Source organism: Stegodyphus dumicola, chromosome X1, assembly GCF_044657685.1.
Source record: "Stegodyphus dumicola isolate Sdum_Otavi_A_Nest chromosome X1, ASM4465768v1".
NCBI classification, from domain to species: domain Eukaryota; kingdom Metazoa; phylum Arthropoda; class Arachnida; order Araneae; family Eresidae; genus Stegodyphus; species Stegodyphus dumicola.
The window spans coordinates 79891621-79911828 of record NC_140780.1 but is presented as its reverse complement, the minus strand read 5'-3'; the positions used below and the strand labels follow the sequence as shown (position 1 = coordinate 79911828).

Genomic DNA, 20208 nt, shown 5'->3' with positions numbered 1-20208 from the left:
TACAACATTTCGAGTCTCACTAAATCAGTTCCTAATGCAAATGCAGATCATAAAAGTTAAGGAAACTTACGCATATATTTGCTATTATTATACATTTTAAACTAAAACCTGATCAATATTCGGTAATAAAAATAGAAAATTTTCTAAAATATTTACAATAATAATACAAGGCATAGTTGATTGCCTCATCTTCCCTGTTCCAAATGGCGCCTGTACAAGTGGCGCCCGAACTGAACATGGTGGACACCATTGTCCAAATTCACCATTGTTCGTATTTGGCGACTGGATCCGTCCTCCCCAGTAGCTCTTTAAGTGGGGAAGACTGTAAGGTTTTCTCCCTCTTTATGCCTTCCTAACGTAAATATAGAGCACGTCCGGCTAGTAATCAGAAGGTCCGACGTTCGAGTTCCGATTATTGATTGTGCAATCTTTCCTGCTACAAAAAATTCTAAAACACTCTTAAATATTCGCTTACAAACATCAAAATAATAATTAATAAATTTTAAAAGAACATGGGAGCACCAGAATAATAAATTCTGGGCGTTTCTAAGCCTTTTCTGAATTTTAAATTATGCAAATTCACAGATTTTTACCAAAGTTCGTAATGTTCTCTACCATGTACAATATAGTAGATATTTTATCGCGTTGTTAGATTAAAAAAGTGCCTATTTAATACAGATACAGTATATGTATGCATCTAAATTTGCGTAACCAGTAAAATCTAAAAAACTCATTTGCAATTATTACTTTAAAAAAAACTATAGTTTCAGGGAGTTTTAAAAGAAAGGGATGTCATGTTAATTTATTTATTCATTCGTCAATCAATTATTTTTATTTAAAATCCAAATTGTAGAATTCCTAGACATTTTACTTTTGCTGATGGTGTAGAATTAATTAAAGATTATTTCATGTATTCTTTTATAAATGTTTCACGTGGTTTCCTTAAGGACGAAATAAAACGAATTATAGGTACAGTTGTGTACATATTTTTCTTAATGAAAGCAACTATTAATAAACAAGAATGTATATGTGTGTGTGTGTATTCTTTATAAAATAGTTTCTATAAGAAAAACTGAACTAAACTGTTATTATTTAATAACTGTCGCGTAATAAATGCACCTGCCTTTCAAAACAGGATCTTCTTTAAACACTGCGCCAGACATACGACTGCGCAGGTTCGTCGGTGACAGCTGAAATAAATAGGATTGCTCTGGATGCTAAGTATAAAATAACCCGTAGTCTAATAAGGTTTATTGTGGTTGTATTATACAGCATTGCGAGTCTTGCTAAATCAGTTCCGAATGCAAATGAGGCACATAAAAGGTAAGAAAGCCTACGTATATTGTCGCTATTATTATACATTTTAAACTCAAATCTAATCAATCTTTGGTAATCAAAATAGAAAATTTTTCTAAAGTATTTGTTATAATGACACGATTTTTAATCTTTGGCACGAAATGCTGATTAAAACAGTTTGAGTTTTAAAAAGCTATATAGGAAGCTTAAGAGTATTTATTACAGAACAACGTTTTTTTAAAGGAAATTAAATTAGAAGTTTTATCCGATAAAATAAATAACGCTTCACGGAATCGAGAAAGTGTTCTTGCTTTAACTATTCATCGTTGCCTTTTTCTTCGTAAACTTCAGTTTTAGTATTTATTTTATTTCTCGATATAAATTTCTACATAAATCTTGGTATAGTTTTTAACTATTATGAAGTTAAGCTATTATGAATCTTCAACATGAATGAATAAACTACAAATTTCAAATTCATAGCTATTCAGTACTTTCTTATTGTTATATTAACATGAGAGATCCTCAGAATGCAAAGTGAAAATTTCCATTCTACTTGCAAAATATATAATTTTTTTAAAGTAAAGGATATTTATGAGTTTTTAAATTACCTATTTTGCGTGTAGGAGTCCACTAGGTTTTCGAAACTGTGAAATTTGCTTATTTCAGATATTTGCTTATTTAAAGAAATCCACAGAGCTATTCTTTTATCTCCCTTCCATCTTTGATCAATTAAAATAACATATCATATCGTCTTTGGGAATGAGATAGCATCTTTGGTAATAAAATAACGTAATACAACATAGTGAATGAAAATAGCATATCATACACTAACTTAATGGCAATCGTGAATTATTTTAGACTCTTACCGAGTAAGATTTGATTTATTATATTGAAAAGCGATTATTAAACTTTATTATGTGCATTGACTATGCAGCATGTATTTAATTGCTCACTGAGTAAATGCAACTTTGGAAAAGCAGCAGGATGTCATCGAAGAGTCAAGAGAAAGCTAAAATTTAAATGTTCCGAATCTTAATTTCCAGGGTGGTATAGTCACATATCTTGACAACTGACAGTCATCTTACATTTTAAGCCTTAAAATGAGATATTTGAGGCTTTAAAAGTAGCTGATATGTTTCCAAGAAATTCCAGACGTAAAGGAAGCTAAACTTTTTATCAGTAGAAAATGCAGTGATTGCATTTAACAAGAAGGGAACTGAGACGGATACTTTGTGATTCCATAATGAGCAATAACTCGAAAGGTAACCCAGCACAAATTAAACAAATTAAAATAAAAATTGCAGTGGGAAAAAAAATCTAAATAAAAAGAATTTAATATGTATAGATTTGAAAAAATAAAAATCAAAGAGTAAATGCAAAAGCAACCAATATAAAGGTAATATGCTTAAAAAATTAATAATGATATTATATAGCATGCACAGATAGGCAGATTATGCGGTAATATGCATAGATTATGCGTTTCGAGAGACCCTACATTGTCTCTCAAACCGCATAAAACTTTCCCAACATCACCGTCAATCCAAATTAAATTTTGTCTAAATTTAATACAAATTTATAATTTCTGGAATTTTCTTACATGTGTTATTCGCCATATAAAAAAGAAATATATATATATATATTTCATCATATAAAAAAGAAATATATATGTACCAACAGCATTAGGTTTACAAATTGTATGTGTAATTATACATTTAAAAATTTCATCAGTCCAATATATACTTTTGTTATAAGTTTCAGCTTGACATATAGTTTTGATCTAGCTTTACTTGTAACAGAAAGAGATAAAAAATATTTTTATAATATTAGAACCCAAGTGTGTAAGGAATTAAGACGCTTTTCCCATATGTTGTTGCGGCGTAACTGAAAGTATTTTGAAGTTCCACTGCTCGACTTCAGGCAAAAGTATTGGTTATGTTCTGTTATTTCTCTTTTTAAATTCATCTTTTGACATCTGCTGCTGTTCCAGAGCAAGATGCGGAAAAGGTGGAGTATAAGATTGAGGATTAAAAAAAAAAAAAGAAAAAAGAAAAAAAAATCCTGGAAGTCGATCACAGCATCTTCAAACACCTACGTAGATGCTCTGACTGTTACTCATAACAGCGTATGGGTCAAGATATTTAACTTTTCCTTACAAGTTCCTATTTTTCAGTTCTGAAGTGTAAAAAATAGTATTCCCCCCCCCTTGGCTCATGGAGGTAGGAACCTTCTTCCTACCTTACTTCCTACCTTCATGCCTTGGCTGGTTAGAAAATTGTATTACGCATTAGAAAGCCCTTCCCGCCGAGCATATGGAATGGGAGCTTAGCGTGTACTAGATAAAATTGCGTCTTGGGCGAAGTTCTTGTTGGTCATCTAGTATACAAAACCTAAAGTAAAACTAATCTACCAGGTAAAAAGAATGAGCACACCTCTTGTGTAAGTCTAAGGGGCAAAAATGTTCCAATAGCCAGGCAGATCGATTATCTTCGTATTATAATTCACGCTATTCTGTCGTGAAAGTCACATATTAAAAACAGACTGGAAAAAATATAAAATTAAAATAGACTCATCACATGTAGTATAAAAAATCTGATGTGTACACCACATGACTTCCTTGCACGGAATATTAAATTGTACGCATTTTTTCTTGCATTTCATTTAAACTTAATGGAATGAATTAAATCTACTTTGTCGATAGCGCATAAACTACAATACAATAAATGCACTCTTTAAAATTCATTATATTTGTTTACCATAGCTACACTTTGGCGCTAGTTTCACTTAACAGCGTTATATTTCGTTCATATTATAACTCAGAATTCACAAAATTTATATCATTTGAAGAATTATCTAATCGTTGCCACATGTTCTCTTCAAATACTCTAATATATCTAGAACGATGTATAAAATAAATTAAACAAGCAAAACAAAAAAGAAACAGTTTTTCACAGACGATTCAGTATTTCTCATTCAATTAATTCAGTTCTCACTTCGCAACAAGGCAAAAATACATAAAAACTCAAAATATCTATATTAAAAATTACGAAGTAAATCTTAAACACTTATTTTCACGAAAAAATTCCAGAAAGGATTAAGCATGATTTAATTCGCAATAATAAATGAAGGCGTTATGTTAGTTGCTGTGAAGCTTAGTTTCTCTAGATTGGCAACAAATCTACTATTCTGCTGTTTCAAATGTAAACAAACATGCCCGCCATGTTATTTAAAAAATAGGCTTAACCGCACTTAAACAGCTTTTACATTGTTGGTAATTCTACAAATATTGCTTGCAGATTTCCTAAAGGCATAAAAACCTTAACCGGAATATATGAACAACATAATTCAATCATTTTTAAAGCAAAAAATGCACAATGTACAAACATATAAGAGTAAAGAAACTGAGATCACTGAGCCTGATCACAGTGTAGATATATATATTTATATACGTTTGTTGCGGCCGATTGCAACTATACGAGGTGCACATCTACATGTTATAGGTCCTATATACAAAATTGCAACGTTGTGAGGCTACTCTTTTTTGAGTTATGCGGATACGTACGTACGCACGCACATACGTACGTACAGACGCCACGAAAAATTCCCTTCAGAATTAATTTCAAAGCAGTTTTATAATTTTTTTCGAGGAAACGAATCTTTTTTTCTGTCTTTACGCACAGATGTTACGCAAAAACATCGTTAAATTGCATTCGATAGCTGTCAAAATGGATATTTTCGTTGAAATATGCTGCCTGAAACTTTTCGCGATTACAATACTTCCTTTTTACTTCGTACAAGGAAGTAAAAATGTAGACTGACCACGTATTAAAAATAACTACAGTCTGTTCAAAACAGACTGGATTTGAAAAATAGACTGGAGAAAGCCACAAATACCATGCTTCGAACAATAAACGCAAATTTAGGGAGTATTATTGCAGATACCAAACGTTTCATACAAAAGAGTCGCACAGCGAGCGGCGCTACATTGTACTTCTTCAGCGTAGGACCATGGTACTTCAATGCACCTATGAATAGTACGCCTTCTTAGACTGCGGCCCACCAGCGGTCGAGCGGTAAAGTAGCTGAGCTCTCATAGTTCGGTCCAGGGTTCAAATCCCGGTGAAGGGTCTGGTTGCATGGGTGTTTTCGTATTTTTCCCAGTGTTTAAAGTGCATACGACCCAGTTTCACGAAAGCATCCTCCCCTAGATAGATAGCCCTCGAGGCTTTGACATAATCACACACAGACAGACAATGTTATTCCATGAGCAAACAATACATGCAGGTACAGACTGAAACGAGGCCGGCTCCTGTGCATTACCGGCATTGCCGGGTCTTGCTAAATGTTAAGCTCCACCTCAGTTCAACGACACCAGGAGGGGTCGATCTTCGCGTCTTCAAATCCTCTTTCTTTGGCACCAGTCACTCCAGAGAACTTCAGCTCGCCATGTATTTTTAGTGCCTCTTGTCACAACACAATATATATTTACAAGCAACCACGCCTTCTCCGGAATTCAAACTTGGGCCCATCGGTAATAATCACTATATCGTTTGGGCAGCAAATAATATATGACGGTAGACATAGTATGTAATAACAGCCTGGACTGGTTGCCACCGATGCAATGCCAATGGTGTTGGTCTAATTCCTGCACCCACCAACATTTCTGTATATAACCCTGTAGACAGGCACATTGTCTTAGCTGAACTATATAAAATTTTACATGCACATGCGTCTCTATGCGTTTATTATTTGGAAATTGGTTGGTATTTGTTAATGGATTTATGCCATTAACAATGTTAAACATTAATTTACGGGTTAGGTTACTTTGCTTATATAATGGAAATCACATGAGGGTATCTGTCGAAGAGTAGGGATGCCTTCGTGGAGGATTTTCTAAGAGTAACTAGCTCGTGTTCACGTTACATATGGAGTAAACCACGAAAGCACCATGCAGAGCAAAATCAGTACTTACAATTTCAAACTACTATGAACGTTAAACACAACGCACTGTACATACCACTTCAAATTACTAAAAACGTTAAACACAACGCAATGTAAAGCTCATTTAAAAACCGAAGCTCGCACGGAGATCGCTCGATACTCCCGTATTCTATTTTAAACTGAAAAACTGAAAACTAAATGCGAATAAGAATATAGTACTTTATTGCTGGTTTACTACGCGAAGTTGAGAAGAAATTTGGGTCTTCGGCGTCTGACGCTTAATATTTCTGAAACTACATTCCGTATAAACGGAAGTTTGAATAAGTAAAAGAAAAGCGTGACCTTTGCCAGAAAATACGAGGCTGTTTAAGAGAGAAACTGAGAAATGATGCTCTCTTGAGGCTTATATAATTTTCCCCGACCCCCGTGAAATCTCTTATACCTTCCATTTCTCGAAATTACTGGAAGGCATATAAAGTTACATATAAGTGCCGGATACGGTTACAGTTACATATAGGAATCAATAAGAGTATCAATTACCGTTATACAAGAACCGGTCCCCAATGTTGCCAGGCCCACCAGCGGCCGAGCAGTAAAGACGCTGAACACTGGTAGTTTGATCCGAGGTTGCCTCTGGGCTGCCTTCATGCGCTTTCTAGTGTTTTTCCCATGTCACCATGTGTAATGTGTATGCGAGCCAGTTTTCCTTAGAAAGTCCCCATGAAGGCATTCCTCTCATTAGGCAGATAACCCTCGAGGTTTTGCCGTTATCTCATAAAACAAAACAAAAAAAAAAAAAAGATTGGAGATTTCTCTTCAGATTTAGCGGCAAAAATTAGCTGACAAAACCATCACCAGCTTGGCGAGATAGATATTTAACGCAGTGTTAGAGACCTCCCCTGTAATCTCATTTTTCCGGCATAGCCTCGCTTTTCTTGAACCCGTATATGTTATATTGCACAAAATTCGTAACATTATTTTAGATGTCAATGTGCAGTAAGTTAAAATGAATGATTCGTTTGAAATTCGAAGTCTTTTGTTTCAGTACTTTCAAAATGAAACACAAAGTCCTATTATCCTAGCCAAAGCAAAGCATATTGAGAAAAAAATAAGAAAAATGTAGTTTATTCTGATGACTGTTATTTGGAACATAAGACTGACTAGTACGTATGCATCCAGCAGATCAGTACAAGATCCTAGCAATAATTTAACGACCTGTAATAAATGTTCTGTAAATTTATTGCAATACATACATGATTTAAAGTTAAATAAACGAAATTAAAACTAAGATATTAACAATACCCTACTACAAATTCTACGTAATACTCAAGAAAGCCCTAGAAAACGGAAACGATTTGATGATGAGAGAGGTCTTTCTCTAATTTGATGATGAGAGAGGTCTTTCTCTGATTTAAAAAACCCAATATGGAAAGGAAAGTCTAAGGTCTTTAGAAATACTTACCGTAGAAAATGTCGCTATCGAACAGCTAGATTTCAAAGATATTATTAATAAACTTTTGAAATGAATATCTGAAAACGAAAAGTTTAAATATTTTAAAAGCTGATTACTGGCTGTAATTACATATGCTTTTCGTTATACCAGAAACTGTTTTATTACGCAATTACTATTGTATTAGTTTTTGTACTCTCTGTTATTAGTAAAAATTTTAAGGGGCATTATTTAAGATTCCAATAGAAGAAACTTATGTAAATGAGACTCCAATTTAAATTTTAAATGGGTGCGCTAGAGACTTAATCCGACCGTGACCTTGGCATTCGAAAGTGATTTATTTTCTGATATTATATGACTGACTTGTCTAGATCTTCTGGAAAATAAAATGAAATTTGCATTAAAAGAAAGAAGAAGAAAAAGAAAGAAAAAGAATATTTTAAAACCTATCAATAATTGTAATTACATTAATTAATATTTTGTAATAATTATCATATTATAACTATGTACTTGTGCAACCTAACATATTTCCATATATGTGCATCCGATTACCGTTAATTAAATCGATGCAACAAACCAAAGTGATTGGAAAAAATATTTTATTTATTTACTTTATAACAGGTTCTTTTAACATTCGAAACTCTCAAATGTTTAGAATTTAAAATCAGCGAGAATCAGCTGGAGATTAATTACAACCATATAAAAAATAACAATAAGCGCTCTTACTCTTATAGCATATTTTATCTGCCAAACGCATGGGTAACTTTAATCCCCCCCAAGTATTTGCTCAGTGACATCTCCTGCATTATTAATGGAAATCATGCGCAGCCAACCTTGCTTTATTTCCATTAAAGAATTTGAGTATTCCACAAATTTTACTTTAAGAACTCATAAATTTATTTATGTTATAAAATAGCTTAAGTCATAAATTTTATTAACCTCTGAAATGTAAACGAATCCAAAGTCTTTGCAGCTGTAAAACCAGTTGTTAACTCTCCAGAAATACCGCACAGCTGCATCTGATTGGCTTAACAACAGATTATTTTTAAGAATACGGTTTCTTTTTTTTTTTTTTTTTTTTTTTATCTATAAATGCGTTGGAATTCAAATGGCCAGTACCAGTAAAATATTTTTAGATTATTTATTGCCCGTTATATCTCGTTAACTTGGATCTCAGATATTTAACTGAACGTTACAGAGGCATAAAACTTGTTAGGAAATCAGACAGAGTTTCTGTTAAAAAAAAAAAAAGAAAAGAAAAAAAGACGTATTTAATCACTGAAATCTTTTATTCTGAGGTCTCATCTTTCGTATTTGCAAAAGTGGTAAAATTCTTACTTGATAAAAGGTTATTCCTTCTTGGTGTAAGCGTCTTTGCGGATAGCAGGAAGACTATAGCGTCTTTGCCGATAGCGAGAAATTACTACTGAGAATATACATACGTATCCGTCTACCTTAAAATTCTCGCGAAATACTGTTGTATGTTAAGAGGACTACGAAACATTCTGATTCCATTCCTTAAATGCTTTTGATCAAAAGTAACATGAAGCTTCTGCAAATAGTCCTCGTGTGTTTTGCATTTATTGAATAGCCCAGTCCCAAAGTAGAATATAAAAAACCAAAGATGCCGCAGACTGGTCCGAAAGGTTGCAATAATGTTTGGTTAATTTTTCTTCGTCTTTGCCACAAAATTGCTGCCGTTGTTTTTGATAATTTACAGATGTCGTAGAAATATGACAAAATGACGGCTTTCAGTCATAGTCATTGTTACTGCATTCATCATACGTATTTAAAAACTATTAGTTCGAAAGATAACAGGGATAATTGTCAATTGTTTTTCGTGGTGCTTTTCTTAATTTTAACTAATTAAATTGAATCTCGAAATTAATGCATTTATAATAAAAATATAAAGTTTTATGTAAGTAATTTGTCATCTGCATCTGAAATTATAATTTGTTTTTTTATTAATAATTTTATAATTTTAAGTAATAAGCTCAATCAATTACTAATAACTTGTTAATTTTGCATGTTGTCATTGAAATTTCACTAAATACAAATTATATCATTCGTTATAATTTTTATGTACAAATTAATTACATTTGTAAACCTATTGCTATTGGAAGCTTTATCGTTTTTCTTGATTATTAACTCATTCTGTTATATTTATACGTATCATGATGCTTTTTATATATCCTTTTAATCTATTAAAAAGAAAAACACTTTCTTATAGTGAAAATTTATTATGTCCCTTTTGCACGAATGCGTTTTGTATCGCATGGGTGAAATTAACTTTCAACATTTTGGTTTGGTTTTCCAATATGCTTCAGATACTCAAAAAAATACCAGGTATCTCATAACCTCCACTGCCTTTCTTTAAATAAATCACTTTCTATGTGCATTTATTTGTCCAGTAACTTGTGCGTTGTACTGTAATGTCAATCTGATGTCCCTAAGGAATAAATACACTTTCAGAAAGTTCATTTGAAGAGGTTTCCATGTTTTCATCTTTTCACTGTTGTTGGTTGCTAAATACAGTTTTTCGGAGTCAGAACATACACTTCGACCTTCAACCAACCAACAAGAGCACCTTACAGTAGTAAACAAAGATAACTAGGTTTGTATGGGGAACATTATGATGATTCACCTATCCACTTTGTTATGAAAAAATGAAAACGAAGGGTGAATTATATGTAGCTATCTTAGCCATTATACTGGTCACCTAGGTTTCCAGAACGTTCTTGTGCTGCAGCTAAGAACTGGGCAAACTAAATACAAACACACTTCCTATGTAAAGCATACGCAGTGTTCGAATTAGGAATAAACATATTACAAGCAAATTAATTGTTAGTGTTAATATTTTTTTAAGGGGTGGAGGCTCATCATTATCTTTCCAACTGATTTTAACCAAGTCACTATTTTTCATGAACAGTCAATTAGTGATACTATTTATTTCATTTCCCTTTGAAGAGAAAAACAAACCGTTGTACAAAAAATAACTTTAAAACGGAAAAAGTACCTTATTTTCGTCAGATGAACGAGCTAGTACTTTGAACGATAAACATAACAAAGCAAGAGACTAGAAGAAGGCTTAATTTTTTTTTTATGAATGGAAATCGCAGGTTACTGTAATACAGCACAACAAAAATGGCATGTAATGAAATGCTTAAATGAATATAAGTGGATAGTTAAGAAATCTGAAACAAAAGCACAGATATTTTGAGGTTATTTCCCCCTTGATTCCTAAGGAGAAAGTAACGAAATGAACGTCTGAAGTTGGAGATAATTCAAGTATTTTCTCCCTCCTTTCTGCATGCCTTCGTGGTGTAACGGTTAGCCCACTCGGCGCGTATTCGAGAAGTCCAGGTTCGAATCCCTACGAGGGCACTGCATATATTTAACGTCTCCTATTTCAAAAAAACCTAATGACTCTACAATGGCGCCAGAACTAAAAGATGGTGGATGATGATTCTTCACCACCAGGATTTGGCGACTGGGTCCCCTAATCCCCAATCGCCCTTTAAAAGGGGGGAGATTTTGTCTCTCCTTTCTGCATACTTTCGTGGTGTAACGGCTAGCACACTCGGCGTGTATTCTAGAGGTCCATGTTCAAGATCCCGGCGAGGGTATTGTATATTTAATATGCGGCGAGGACATTGCACTGCATATTGCTTCTCACCCTCCCGGGTTGCATCTCCTACTTCAAAAGACCCTGCAAATTGTGGGGGGGAATTCAAACGTTTTTTAAATGATAGGCGTTTGTAACTTCTTCAAACTATAAAACAGCATTGACCCTTTCCTGTTCCCAGAAGAAAAAGAGAAAGAAATTATCATTTCAAGTTTTATCAAGTTCATCTTTATATTATTCATCTTTATTGAAGAAATTGTATTTTGAAAAGTTAGGGATTTTCAATTAATTCATCAAGCATCAGCTTGCGAAATGCAAGAGCTTTCTAATAGTATTATCGGATCAATTTATAAAAATTTGGCACTTGCAGATACTTTTCTTTGAGTGAATGATGCAATATAAAAGAATTTCTCCGATAGTATTTTAAGTAACTTTTGTTTCAGAAGATTTTCATGTATACAAAGAAATGTTACTAATTCGCGATTTAAGAAATGAAACTAGTGAAACAAATATTTTTTTAATCTTTTAGAAATACTAACCCCAAATTTTAATTTGATTCGCAAAAATCAATTCTCGTTACAACGAACGTTGCTCCTCTTATGTTAGATCGGAAATGTGTGTTTTATCGTTATATTAGAAAAGTACATGAATATACCTCTTATTGCTTTATTTCGCTGAGTAACGCATACTAAATATGTATATGCTCAAATTTCCAAGGCAGATCCAATGAAAAGCTTTATAAATGCAATTACCAAAATTTCTCTGTATGCAAGAGCAAATGATATAGTTACAGACTTCAAAGTACTTTCAAAGAACAAAGATGTTAATTCAGACTCGTCATCTTGTCATCGTAGAAGAGCAAATGATATACTAAATCACCATCAGTTTTGCCTAAATGAAGTGGAAGAAAGAGAATGCAACGATTTCCTTATTTTTTTTAAGGTTCGATGGCTTGCGAAAGAGTATTGCGAACAATGGAATGCCACTGCTTTCATCAAAGCGGCTCAGGTATTAAAAAAATATATAATTCTCTCCTAAGACGACCACCTCCGGTTCTAGGTGTTTTTGATCCTCAGTAGAGATGGTGGTCTTAAAATAGTGAGATTCACCACCTATGTTTATTAGTTTTCACATAAATATTGGTCATTATCAGACTCATGAGTACAGTAATGCATAAAATACTCTGATAAATGTGAGAAAATGAAACGAGAAGGGGAAATCATAGTGCCATAATAAAGAAGTATTACTTTTTAATCTCACTGATGTCATGAAAAGAAATAATTTATTAAAAACATTTCTATCTCAGAATGAACGCAAGACCAACAAAACAGATTAATTCTCAGTTTGCGTATTGTTAATCATTTTTAAAATGTATAATATTCCACTTTGGGATGACGAGTATAATGTTTCATGTTTTTACAAATAAGAACACATGACTAGATCTACCTTTTGATATTATTTCATTTTAGAAAGTATAATATCTTAAAGAATATGGGGTAGAAACTAAAAAGAGGGAGTCAGATGGCGCTGTGCGTCTGAGTTGTTTTGAGGTATCTCACTAGGAATAAGAATGTAAAACGTGATTCATAACTTTAATATATGTTTTTCCTCTTTGTTCTGTATTATCTTTTGGATATCAGTAAATGTGTGTATTAAAAAAAAATCTTAAGCTAAATCGGCCTCGTCTAACAGATAAGCGATATTTAAATTAATCTATCAAAGCCGGATTAAGAAATTTAGAGGCCCTAAGCACTTAGAAGGTTTTGGTGCCCCCACATATGTTACCCTAGTTTTTTCTTTATTCCTTTTCTCTCTCTGTTTTGGTTTAGCTGCAGCGTATATTCCGTGGTAAAACTAGCAATGGGAAAATTTTTAGTGCACCCTTTCCTGAAGATGTAAAGAACTTTTAGTGGTGCCCACTTTTTTTTTGATACCTTAAGCATGTGATTATAATGCTTAATGGTTAATCCAGCCCAGACTCTGATGTTAAATCCAAAATAGAAACTGCACTAGAGCTGTGTTTGGTTGCAATATTTATGGTGTCGAAAAGTGGGAAAGGCCTTTATACAAATAAATAACGAAGTGAATAAATTTATTTAGCGAACTCAATAATTTAAATCATTATAATGAATATCGAAACTTTGAAAAAGTTAGATGCCCTGCCAGACGCGCAACAACTGACTCTATGAAACTGTTAGAAACCGATATCAAAGAGGAAATGTCAGTTTATTTAACTGATGAACTTTATCAAAACTCTTAGATTTGACTTTTAATAAAAAGTTCAAAACGAATTAGAAGTAACTCGGCGATGAAGTTCTAAAACTGTGCAAAACTGAGGAAATAAAAAAGGAAACTTAGATACAACAAGAATACAAAGACAATATTATTACTTAAACATCCACGAGAACAATATCCTGAAAACGGAAGAAAACGAAATTCAGAAACCTGACAGAACGAATGTTGTGGAACCCAGAAGTGATTAATAAATACTGTAAAGCATCCTTGCCTACAGACAATAGCAATATATTAAGCTTTAACGAGTTTTATTCTTAATTTGTAGTAGCTCTCCACGAAAACTATAGGCTTAGTAACGTAAAGAAGTTTACTTATTTAAAATGATACCTAACGGATGGAGCTGAGGTAGATGTAAGAAAATGTAAGAAACGCATGACGTAGCATACTTTTTTAACGTATGACGTAGCATACGCTTTGACTGCAATTAACTCTTCGCAATTCAAGGGGTACTGAAAGGAAAATTATAAATTATAGTTGAAGCTTTTCTAACTAAATTCATCTCCAGATCACAGTTTAAAGTATATAGTAAACTGATGCTGATTCTTAAGAACAAAAATCATAAATAAATCGTCAAACATAAATAAATCATTAGAAAATAAATGGTGGCCCCTTACTAAAGCGCAGTATTTTGGGGGTGTTCATTTGTACGGAAAGGAACGATTGAACAAATCTCTATTTTTGATAGATACTTTTTTCGGAAAGGTTGCTCAAGGTCGAACCTCTCGTCTTAGATAAACCTCTCGTCTTAGAAAGCAGAGCGCTTCTACTAAGAATATTGAATGTTGTACTGCATTAAATGTAAACATAACGCAGTTTTGACAGTTAACTTCAATATGGATAAATAACCAAATAATTTTCAACTATTCGTTACATTATTATTTTTATGTTATTGAGTTGTCTTATTTTTGTTTCAGTTTTGATGTGTGTTCTTCCTGTTAGACTGTTCACCACCAACATTGATTTAATTATTACCGCTTGACTATTTAATTGATTTCGCAGCATACTGCGCCACTTTAATAATTTTTAATCTTAATTTCCAAATTTTTAAACTCTTGTTTATATATTATTTTAATGCTTGGTGGTTTATATAATATTTTAATGCTTTTAATACTTAAAAGCATTGTCTTTATTAAAGTCTCTCTAAGCTGAAACAGCTTTAGTGATATAATTCTCATTTAAGTAATAGCTGACAAATGCATCTGTGTACTGTAAAATGAGTAGTTGAATATTATCTAATTTTTCATAGCAAACAATTAACATGGGCAAATACACGTCCCACCGAAAACCACCAATCACTTAAAAGCTTGATAATAATAAATGGAACGTTAATATTATGGTATTCATAAGTATTTAACAAAAAGGCACGGTATTTGAAATAAATATTGCTTTCTTCTTTATAAGCCGCATTTAAATTAGGCAAAATTCAGATTTAGTTTAGCCTTTGTTTACAAAAGAAGCACGGGAATTTCGATGCCATGCGATATCTCTTCTCAAAAAAGTAATTTATTGTGCCAATAAGATATTTTGAAGAGTGATTTGCTCAGTGAGGAAGAAAAATTTAAATGTTCTTTCAATATGGAACGGTCTCTAAAAATAACACCAATGTGAGGTAGAATTTTGTTTCATATTAATGTTCAGGCTGGTCTGTATTTCTGTGAAATTTACTATAAGCAGTACCAGTACTTACCAAATAGATGCTTCGGTCACTAAAATCCAAGAAGATAAATGAGGTAATAGCTCAACAGATAAAATCTGAAAATGCAATCTTGAGAAATAAAAAGGTAAAAGGTTTTTAAAGAAGACAGTTTTGTAAATTTTTTTTAAAAAAACTGAAATAGGCGCAAATTTCTATCATATATTTTCTGAATTTTTTTCAAACTTCAGATGTAGTGCAGAGCTAAAAAAATGCTTTAATCAGAGAAAATACCTAAATGGCGGAAAATTTTGGCGCAACTAGAAGTCATTTTATGAATTCATCTCTAAATCATTTTACGAACCTGAAAACAATTTCAAACTACTCAGTTTGGCAAACAAACCTTTTCTCATTTGTATAGGTCTGTTTTATATATTGAATCCTAAACACGTAAGATAGAGGAAAGATAATACCTATTATTATTGTTTGCATTTATTTTTGCATCGCCGTCTGATGCTTTGATACTTACTGAATTAAAGTGACTCTTGTAAACATCATTTGTTTATAATCATTAGCAACTGCCAACTTCAAACAGAATTATTCAAGTCCTTGTAGTATGAATTAAACTCGAGATTTAATAAGGCGAGTTAAATAACATGTTGAAACCTTCTTTAACTTTTCTTCAGAAAGTCAAGATTTAAATTACAAGAACTTTTAAGCGAATAAATATTATTTGTTTATTGTCATTCTGTAGAGCTGTTATCAAGTTGCATAAATCAGAGCAAACTGAACTTCATTTTAGATGTTTGTTAAAGTAAATCTGCCAAGGAAAGACATCTGATTACCATTTTAAAATAACAATCAGAAAGCTGTTGCGTTACTTAGTTTCATATGAGTACAAGTATGGGTGTAGCCAGGATCAAAGCTAGGGTGTTGTAAACGATCTTAGAACCAAGAAAATGAAATTACGATATAGCTTCGAACTCGTACCTCAGTGTTCGTGTGGATGAAACTACTGAGCACCAGTAAGAGTTGAACACCAGTTCAGAGAACGTTGGTTACCGGACTGAGAGTTTTCGTGTTTTATTCATGTATCATAACTCAAATACGATTAGAAATTAGAAAAAATTAGAAATCAATTAGAAAATTATCTTTTTAGGTAGATAGCCCTCACATGTTTTGCTGCTATCAAATAAAAATAAGTAATGGAGTAGAATATGTACATGATTTTGAGCAGCTTGTTGAAATCTGGGAAATAAGAATAAAGAGACTCCTGAACTCTTTAAAATTTACTCTTTAACTTTTAAAATTTATTATTTTAAAAATTTAATCGAAAATTTTTCTTCTGTCTGAATTAAATCTTTCAAGAACTTCCTTTCTATTTCTATGCTTCTATTTTGAATAAGTTATCGATGCGCACTTAACATACACAGCCCATTCAAGCGATTCTGTCACTGCTGAGCGTAAACAACTTTTTACTCTAGGCACGGCTCTCAAGAGTCTCGTAAGTACATGTTGGAGGCAAAAGTATAAAAAAGGCATATTTCCCTTTCTGTAAAAAATTCCATCACTTTTCAATTTTTTTCCATCCATTTTACCAAATCATCTATATTAATTCCTTCATGCTGTTATTGTCCTTGATTTTCAGATATTATACTAAAGTTCTATCTGGCTATCAAAATTTTCCAAATTATAAAAATAACGAAAGCATTTATCTTTTTTGATAAATTCTTCCTCTGAAATTTCTAACAAAGTCATAGGTTGCAATAAAAACAAAAAAACTGCTGATAAATTATTGCCAGAATATCTCCGTCCCCTCCAAAAATAATATTAAAAAATCCAGATACGGGATAGTAAGAGATCTTTTCCAAAATTTCATCGGTTGTAGCTATTGGAGAAATTGACAGATGCTGCCACACTTACATTATCCTCGATACCTTCATTACCAATGTTTACAGTAGTGCTCACGACAGACATAATTTCCTGGCAAAAAACATCTGATGGTTTACGATGTTTTTTTGCAAATATTAAAATTATATTTGGGAGGTCCGCACACTGCAGTATATTAAGACTTTTGGATTGTAAAATACCAGTCAGAGGTTCCACCACAGCCGAATCCTTTTTCAATTAGTCCTATGCAGACGATCAATTCCGATTTCGTCGCAGCACAAAGTAACTGGAATGGCTGTTTCCTATAGCATTGCCATAGCCTTAGTAGAAACATTACCTTCTTTTGATAACTTTACCAGTCTCTATACTACATGTAAAATATCCTCAAGCAGCAGGGCAACGTCGAGACGACGTTGCAAACTGGTCGCGAGTTATGTTGCAATATGTCGTCTTTAAGACGCCCAGATGTCCGCGAAACTCCACTGTTTTGCAACCTTTGCAAAGGTTTGCAGATAAGGTTTATGCTGAATAGACGTCGTTGTTGCATCTATCGCAGATTATATTTTGCTGCAACAGTTGTGAAAACGTCGTTATTATGTCCTTGTGTTACGTAATGATTTATGCAAAAAACAAGCTTAATAATTAATGTATTTTTTTCTTTTTTAAAATTTTTTATTCTACTAAAGTTTAAATATTTTATCATTTCCTGAAAACCAGAAGATAATACAACTTTTTCTCTTTAGACTAAATATGCATAATTAATAACAGCTTTAACTATTTTCAGTACTTTAAACTATATTTTTTAAATAAATTAAATTCTAAGTTACGATTATTTAAGATCTCAGCATTTTTTTTTCTTAATCCTTTAGTACGTAAGTGAGAGTAATTATGAAAGTGGTTATTATAAATATATAACAATAATAATACAAGTAAATAAAACTCAATCAGACATAAATAAAAGTAAAGCTATATATGTGGGTTAAAAAAAAAGAGCGTTTCTAACAGCATTTTCACATTTATTTCTGTTAAATTTCAGAGAAAATGAAAATCGCCCCTGTTATGCTAAATTAGGAAGCATAAGGTAACATAATCAGTATTTTACTTGAACTCAAGTATAAATTTATTCGCGTTTCACAGTAAAAAATATAATCATTAACTTCTATATCTCCAAGATATGCAAATGAAAGACTGTATAAAGTACTTAATAAATGTGATCAAAAGTATTTCATACAAAAATATACCTAAATCTAATAACCAAAAAAAAACTTCCCATATCCATATCTAAAATGAAATAATAACCTATACATGACAGCACTATTTAAGAAAAAACATGAACTAGCAGTGTTTGAAAGTATAAATAGCAGAAGGAAGGTAACAGAACTAAAATTTCCAATTAATGAAAAATTATTTGTGTTTTTTAAATAGTAAGCAATTAAAAGTGCAATAATTGTGGACTGTAGAATTTACTAGTAATGCTGATGTTTCTTAACACCATTTTTTTCGATCATATGTAAATGTATTTACTTATTTTTCGTTTCTACATTTTAGAATAGTGCGGTAGATTACAATGATCATTTCATGTACTTTTTAAAATCAATATCTTTCCTTTTGATACTGTACAAAAATAATTTAAATAATATAGTATACAATAGTAAGAACGTTAAAGTAAGCTCTTTGTTAAATAGCACACGATGAAATTTTTTGTCTGTATTTATTATGAATTTCTTTGGTTTCACAAGCACATAAGATGTAAGCCAAGAAAATAGAATATACTTAAATTTAATAAAGAATAAAACCCAATTTCCAACATTCATTTATTGAAATAATCTATTAGATATACATAACGACAATATTTTAAAAAATACACGTATTACATGGTGTTTGGATGAAGAGATACGTCAACGACAAGTAACAAAACTGCAATTTGCAATCAGTAAAAAATGTAGCGTTTTAATATTACACAATTAAATATCACATAATTATAAATTACAATATTTCACAGTAATGCTAATGTTTCTTTAACACTATTTTTTTATCATATGCGAAAAGTCTGAGGACCAACGTGTCATTATAAATACAATAATCGATAAATATGAATGATATACGATATAGCACTTGGGAGGTTATAACCGAATCCTTGTATCCAAATATAACGTTAATCCGTGTATCCAAATATTGCACCGCTGGAACCACTAACTATTGGAGAACACCACCATATAATTTTAATCACCGGAAACACATAAAACACCAAAACTGAACACTATTTCACTGCATGGACGATTGTAGCTGGTGTTATCTTGCAGAGCAGCTATGCATAAACAAAATAAGTAGAAATTCGGCACTTCACGACGATTTCTTCTCAATTCAAAATAAACTGACATCATTACTATGTTCTTGTACATCGTTCTCTTTCTGTATTGAAGCTCTTCAGTATTTAATTCCCAAGGTGAATTACAAAATCGTGAAGAAAATATTCCTGAAAATAAGATGGCTTTTGAAATTACTGTGCAGTTACTAACCGGTTACATTAAATACAGACTTGATCCTTGCTTTCCCCCTGTACGAAATTTCGTCACAGATTGCGCCAAAAGAGTCTCATTTTCCCGCCAGTTTCGTATTACGTTGTGATGTTAAGCGTGATTGATATGAGAAATTACGAGCAAGTAAACCGTATTTTTGCGTTTGCAAAGCTAGAAATTATAATAATCCGGCTATTATTCGTTTAAATGAAATGAGTATGGAATTTGAAAACAGAATGTCTGGATTTTCAAGATTATTTCAAGATTATCTGAAAGCGTTTCATTCAAAATGGCAATGAGTTCACGTGTAAACCATAAATAAACTTCTTCATTATTCATAAATAAAGTCTTGATTCATAAATAGTCTCTCGGCAATGCTTTGCTCATTTTCTAAATAACTGAAATGTATTTTCTTTGAGATAAAGCGCCAAATATGACACATTTAAAGTAACGCCATATTTTTGCGCATGCGCAGTTATCATGGGGAAAAGCAGTTCATCAGAATTTTTATAGGTAATAAATTTCGTATTTTTGTTCACAGTTTCTCTAATTTTGATGTCAA

General features: G+C 32.3%; 1 protein-coding gene across 1 annotated transcript in view; it reads left to right on the top strand.

The window, feature by feature from the left end:
- Positions 1-1160: 1160 nt before the first annotated feature.
- The window catches only part of LOC118186878 (G protein-coupled receptor 83-like), a 33499-nt gene continuing 14451 nt past the window's right edge, over positions 1161-20208 (top strand). The window contains exon 1 of the mRNA XM_035357046.2: positions 1161-1323. The gene's annotated coding sequence lies outside the window, so the exon portion shown is untranslated. The remainder of the gene's footprint in view (positions 1324-20208) is intronic.